Below are 7,263 nucleotides of genomic sequence, written 5' to 3' on the forward strand. Positions count from 1 at the left end.
GAAAAGTATCTTGACCATGTCAAATGCTAATTAGCCTTATATCAATCAAAGTGAGTTAATTTAAGCGGTTCGACGCTTATTTCACTTAAATAAGATCTCAAATTCGAGTTCTTGTGAATTCAGAAAATCCAAGCTGGGAGAGCTTTACCCCTTAGTGGGTTGACCCGGCTCGACTGGATTAGTTGGAGAGCTTTACCCCTTAGTGAGCTTACCGTCCGGCTATACTAGAGTAGTCGGAGTCCAATTGAACTTTCAGATATCGGGATTCACACAGGAAAATAAGCCTTACACCACATCGAACCCATGTAACATTTCATTGACTAGAACCTTATGCCATTTGATCCTTATTCCAATTTCGAATTGAAACTCAACTATAATATCTGACCAATCTAGAAGATACCTGTGTTCAGAGCACTCAATCTGATGAATATCAAGTTCATTGGACCTCATCGACCGCTGGAGGTATCGACTTTACCTGAGACACGGTCACGGAAGGAGATAAATCAATCGGATGTCATACGAATAGGAATTCTAGGATAATAAGTAGGAAGATAATCAGTAGGATTTTCGGAAAGATAATTGAACAAGGACTCTAGGATTAGTTGTAGGACTAACCAAATCCCGAAACTCAAGAATGTAAAACATCTCCAAGTACCGGCACACCTCTCGCCGGTCAAGTCTCGAGACATGCTTCCAGAACCCGTAAACTCCGGCCAACCGGAGCAGCCTGTCCGAATATTTCTTCCCTGCGTAACTGTGCAGTTGTAGAAGCTCAACTAAGGAGCTAGTCGAATCCTCGCATTACAGGGAGAAATTATTTCTTGCTTCTAGCGCAACAAAGTTGTGATACCACGGTGGTTCCGCCGAATAATTTTAGATTTACCAAGACTTGGCCTGAGAGTGCCCAATGAGCAGGTAAACTATCTCCAGCTATACGTGATTTGGAGCTTACCTTTCAGATATTTGTTTCAAACCCGAATCAGATATCTGGTACCAGTAGCTAGGATACTGTTGACAATGCTAGAAGAAATTGATCAGAGTCGAAGTGACCTCGTTGGGCTGGAGTGGGTCAATGTGGAAGCCTGAAACTCCATCCTCAATTATCTCTACAGGACACTCATGACATGTGGCGAAGGTAGGAAGTCCACAAGTTATCGCTTTGACGACTGAGGCCGAAAGCTTCATATAAAGCAGGCTGCAACACGAGATTCATTCATCAACACTATGACCGTGAGCATCTATGAAACTCAGTTGACAGGTTTCCTGGAAAATTTAAACAGAACAATGTGCAGGAAACACGTTTTAGGAAATCCAGTTTTCGAGAGCGCTTCCGTAATGAACTGCAGCCAGCTTTACGGGCTTCAATAGGAGCGAACCTGCACAAAAGGGCCTCTTGTGTCTGCAATGCACCGGTATAGTTCACCATTACGGACATGATTCATTTGGGCAGTAATCCACCGAAACTGTCCTTCAAGGCTATATTCTTTCATCAAATAAATCGTCTTTTCTATCTCTGCTGCTTCCTCCCGGTCACTCAATCTATTGGGATCTGCATGACCTCCAATGATGACCAGATTCACAAGTTTCCTTAGCCTAGGACTCTTTGCGTAGCACTTAACTAGTACCGTTAAGTTCTTTACCTTGTTGAGTCTCGCCATTGAGAAAATGATGGGCTTGGACCGATCTGATAAAGTTCACCTGTACTCGAGCAGATGAAGATTTGTACTATTTTCCTCGTCTTTCCAAGAACCAAGAAATGGAATATGGAAGTAGTTTCCCATACTTGCAGAACCAACACTAGTGCCGACTGCAGAGTATTTGAAAACTCTTGCGCACAAATAATTTTCTGGTAATAGGAGGGGATACATAGTACTCACACATGCTCATTTTTCTGTTCGGCGCTGTACAGAAGTTCCCTGATTGAACCATGTAAGTTGGTAAGTCTCCTCTCTTGTTCTGTGTAAGGGAAATATATATCCATGTCTGCCGCCGGAGACACTATATTGAACTTTGGATTGAACACATTGATCCCATGAATAACACGGTACAGACCTGGAAGGGTGAATGCTGTGTAGCGCTCGTACTGCCCGACGTTTTTTGGGCTGAGCAGAAACAAAAGAAAAAGAAAGAAGCAGAAGACAGACTCGATCATCACTTCCGGAATTTAGGGAAGTGGCGAAATTTTTCATTCAGTTATAAGTTGAAACTTGTACCAAGAGCCTACTTACCTCCCTGCGATCTCTTGGTAGGTGCTGGTGATGACGAAATCAACTGTATTCATCGCGATGAGGTCTGCTGTGAATTGACTCACAAAGTGATACTTCTCTTCGTATTTTCTCCAGTATATATCGGAATCTGGATACTTTGCCTTCTTCATTGCATGTGTATTATTGCGCTTTCGGGAAAAACCAAAGCACAGCTTCAGTTCGCGGACCGACTAAATATGCCCAAACTTCTGAAAAAAACATGTTATTTGCCTAAATGGGTACAACCAGCTTTTACCTGAGGGATTCCGAGCTTATATGATAACAGTGAAGCTGCGAGATTTCCACCGCTGTAGTTTCCAATTTCAGATCGGGAATGCCCTGCTACTCTGCAGCGATTTCATTTGATGCGTCCTGATCACAGAAAGAAAAGATACTTCATGAAATGACCCGACTAGCAATTGAAGAGTCCATTCAGAATAGAGGTTTTCTTCTTTACCTCGGCAAATGTCTCCAAAAATGGCCCCACATCAAATCTCGAGATCCATTTGTGCAGGATCCATTTTCATTTCTAAACGGAACTCGGAGAATATAGGAGTGCTCTGTTCCACCTATCTGTTCGAGTCTCTGGTTGCAGGACCTCCCTCTTGCATCGGGTATCAATCTGGTCACCTAAACATGTGACGGCATTAGAAGCAGGATGTTGCTGGAATTTTGAGTTCCATCCGAAATGTATAGTGTAGACATACCACGAGAATCCTTAGGTCCGCATCCAATCCTCGTTTTTGTATTCTATGAACCATCCTCTTCTCCAATGCACGTACTTGGTCGAGTATATATACAACCTGTGCATAGAACAGATCGTAGTGATCTCCAAACAATATGACATGGCATCTTTGCAGACATTCGGATTTATGTATGTTTCCGTCTAGTGTGCCTCTTAAAACTTTTGAGACAACGGTTACCTGCCCGCTTGTATCAGGCAAATCGAGGACATTTGCTTGTCAAATAGCCTTGCAGAGACACAATCACAACATTGAAGACCATCGGAATCCTCCTGAGGAGTCTCTCCAAGGTAGACGGCTCAGGGGCCTGGAGGATCTCCGAGAGAAGATGCATCATCTTCAGGATCCGTCCCACGGTGTTGCCCCAACCTCTCTGAAATCCCAATCCTTGCAACCTAAGAAAAGAATTATCAACTTATCATAGTTGAGATATTTAAACCATGCCAATGAAGAACTTGAATTTGCCTAACAAGCAGCAACTGCTTACTCTAACTCGAACTCCGAGTATGGAGTTATTGGTAGAATCCCATAAAGAAATTCTTCTGCCTCTGCTAAAGCCGACTGGAGTTTTGGTATGCTATGTATCCTAGTTCATCATCATATTCTGTGACCAACACAATGTCAAGGGGTCGAGACCCTTTTACGAAGATCACTGAAATTTGTCGGCTGATCAACAATGTGCATAAGTGAGTGCTACAACCAATACACATATCCACAGATTAATTGAGGACCAGCAATAGATTTTAACCCTTATCCTAGTTCAATGCAAATCAAAAGCAATATCTATCTGAGCAAAGTAGTGAGATTACATGGCCATCATGGCTATGTGTGCGAAGAAAATCGAGCAGGGGCTCGAGGTTCCTTCTTTTAAGGAGCAAGACCGAGGAGAGGTGGAGGTTGAGGAACTGAACACCGTTGCCGATTGAGCTGGGTCTTGTTTTGATATAGGAAATGTTGCATTGAATGGCTCAAAATCGAGCTCGAGACAAACTCTCCATTCGACCAGTCACAGGTTAGGAAGTTCAGGTTCCGTAATAGAAGTAGAAAGGATAGAGTTCAGATATGAATTTTTTTGTAAAAGAGCAATGCTATGAAAGGGACAGGATCGGCTCAACCGATACGACCATACTCATCTTCTCTGGAGATGCTTAGACCATAGTATGGAAATGCCGATAAGGCTACAAGAACTGGCAGAAACAGATAATAGGCCGAGGATACACGCGGTTTGACCGAGAAAATATGAAAGAACTTTACAATGTATGCTTATAAGTTCTAAAGATTTCTGTAACCGAACTGGCAGCAGACCGATTGATCCGGTTGAACATGAGGCAGCTTATCGCTCTGACCCGACTCACTACCTTGCCAGGTTTAAAAACACATGCAAAAAAGAAGAGTTTTATACCCTCCATTGACAAGCTCTTCTTTGAACCAAAGATATTCGGCGACATTCAAGTGATCGAGGCTGAGTTCGTGGACGTTAACCTGAATGTACTCCCAAACACCTGGGGCTGGCCTTACTGCAAACAAAACAAAAGGAGGCCAGACCACTGCTTCCTAGAACATTGGGTCGATAATTAAGAAATGGCAATAGAATAGGATAGAAAAGAAAGTAAGAAACAAAAAGAATGAGAGAAATGGTGCTGGAAACAGAATTTTTTTACCTTTGTTGATTGTAGGAACTTGAGGAACGTGTTGCTACTGATCTTATCTCCCAAATGATCTCGTCGAAGAATGTCTGCAAGCTTATCGAATAGGTTATGGGGCTGAAGTATGCCCCGGCCCTGAGCAACATACCTACCATCAGGAAACACAAAGACATCATTGACAATATTCCCTCTCACCGTCCAATTCCCATGAACGATATCTTTAAATCGTGATCATGAACAGCATTTTCCCTAAATTCGCATGCTTATTTCTAACAATTCATCTCCATATCATACGGCCCAGGCTTGACACACGCAGGCAGATGCAGGGATAACGAAACCATAAGTCACGTGCCATGGCTTTTCCTAAAAGCTTATGGAGCTGCATCAGGAATGCATATCAAGCATGGCCTGCAGGTGACAAAAAAACGGAATCCATAGCTACCGTATGTAATGAAAGGTTTCTCGACCTCTCTTAACAGCTTCCTAGGCATGCCAAGATGTACATTCATGGTACGATGTTCTTATGGACGGATGCTTGCAGAGTACGTTAGGGGAGTTTACTATGTACACCAACGACCTACATCGATCATTCAAGTTTTAACATAATACGAAAGGAAAAACACGGGGACCTGGAGAGAAGAGGGACTAATTCATTCTTGTGAGCAGATAAGGAAGCCTCCATTGTCTCCCTGAAGCTCCCCGACCTTTCACATCTACTAGGCATTGTTGCCTTGCTGTGGTTCCAACAAACTTCACGATCGAATGCGTTTGATTTGTGTAGATATGCTTTGTGACTCGAAATCGGTACGTCTTGGAGATAGATACACACACATTCATTTATACAGAGAGAGAGCAAAAGGCCAACATCTTGGTCGCAATGAGGACAAGGAACCGAGCCAGCAATACATGGGTCCGATGATATGACGTGGTCAAACGAGGTTATGACCATGACCTGAATTTCTAATTTTTCTTCTTGAAAGGGTAAATCAATGGATACCAGCCGATGAGATTCAAGTTCATAACACTGATTCAAAATAGAGGACGAGTGTCACTGCAATGATACTACGATATGTATAAGCATGTCCTTATTTGGATGTTCGATTAGGCTAATATGTGAAATAGATAGGGCCGACAATATTTGACACGACATGATAACACGACACAGATACGACAAGAAGTTAAACGGGTTCAAGTTGGGGTTTTTGGATATTCGGTCTAAACGGGTTTAATCCGTTTAGACACGGTTAATAAGCGTGTCTTATCGGGTTGAGCCCGTATAACCCAATTATACACGATTAAACCCGTTTATTTAGACGTGTTCAATCGTGTTGTTAATTGTGTAACCTATTAACTCGTTTATCTAACTGAATTTACCAAAATATCCTTACAATAACCCTAATTTCGAAATTTCCTCCTTCCAGTTCCAGTAGGAGTCATCAGATCAGAGTCTTCGGTCTTCCTACTTCCTGCTTCATCTGTTCATCAGATCGGAGTCATCTTCATCGGATTCAAAATTTCCTTCCTGCTTCCACCCGGTTTCCTTTAGAATTCAGATCCTTTAGTGGAATCCTTCCAGATCCAGCCTCCACCTGAGTCGAAGATGACCTCGGCCGTCCGCTCAGATGAAGCCTCCATCTGAATCCTTCCGCTGTTCCGGTCGACAGCACCTAGACGAAGGCGATCTCACTTGAGTCACCTCGACTGTGCGACCTCGACCTCGACCCCGCGATTGCAATCGCCACCCTGTGACCCTCGAGCCTTCTATTGTCGAGCCCTCTCCGACCTCAGACGAAGACGATGTCAGCTCGACCTCAAACGAAGTCGATCTCCACCCCTGCTCGACTGCGCGACCTCGACATTGGGTATCCCTGCTTTGCAGACCCCACAACACTCCCCTTCCCTATCCCCACTTTGCTGCTCGTTCTGTCTGTCTCCTTTCTATCGATTTATGAAATCAAGAGTTTCTTGCGATGTTTTATGATGGTGTGTGCTCGTGATGGATCAAAAAACGGGGGAAGATGGAGATGAGGAGGGTGTGAAGGAGATGGAAGGTGATGGAGTAATGTGGTAGTTATGGAGCCATGAACTGCAGACTGTAGTGCAGTTGCGGGTTAGGGGGATGGTCGAGAGAGAGAGGGTGCGGATGAAGCCGGGGCCGATAGTTTTTGTTTTACTTTTATAACTGTGTTTTGTCTTTTTCCATAATATGTTTCAACTACTAGCTCTTTTTTTGGGTAGACATAGCTCTCTTTTGTTCGTAGTTTCAATTCTTTCGTGTAATTTGTTTGCTTTGCTTTGCGCATGTGGAAAATTCTGCAATAGCATGAAAATTTCGTCAATGATTCTATTATTGGGGAAGTTTGAGCAAGACCATTATGACTTCAGCAGTTTTATAGTGTAAAAGTAGTCTGCAAGCGTATAGATTTGCCCCAGAACGAATTTTGTTATGTTTTTTGTTTGTTTTTTCTTCCCCTTGTTCTGTTTGACTTCCTTTGAAATGTCTCTCTTTTGAAGTGGCAAGACGGCAATAATAACTATCTATTTTGAGCAAATATTTGGTCTGCTCTAACCAATGAATCTATTCTCTCAAAAATATAGTATGAGTCCCTTGAATAATCTGATAGCCAC

General features: G+C 43.0%; 1 pseudogene; it reads right to left on the minus strand.

Moving 5' to 3' along the window:
- Positions 1-436: 436 nt before the first annotated feature.
- On the minus strand, positions 437-5,317 carry LOC116203243 (annotated as a pseudogene).
- Positions 5,318-7,263: the final 1,946 nt, after the last annotated feature.

This window comes from Punica granatum, chromosome 1, assembly GCF_007655135.1.
Source record: "Punica granatum isolate Tunisia-2019 chromosome 1, ASM765513v2, whole genome shotgun sequence".
Classification (NCBI taxonomy): Eukaryota; Viridiplantae; Streptophyta; class Magnoliopsida; order Myrtales; family Lythraceae; genus Punica; species Punica granatum.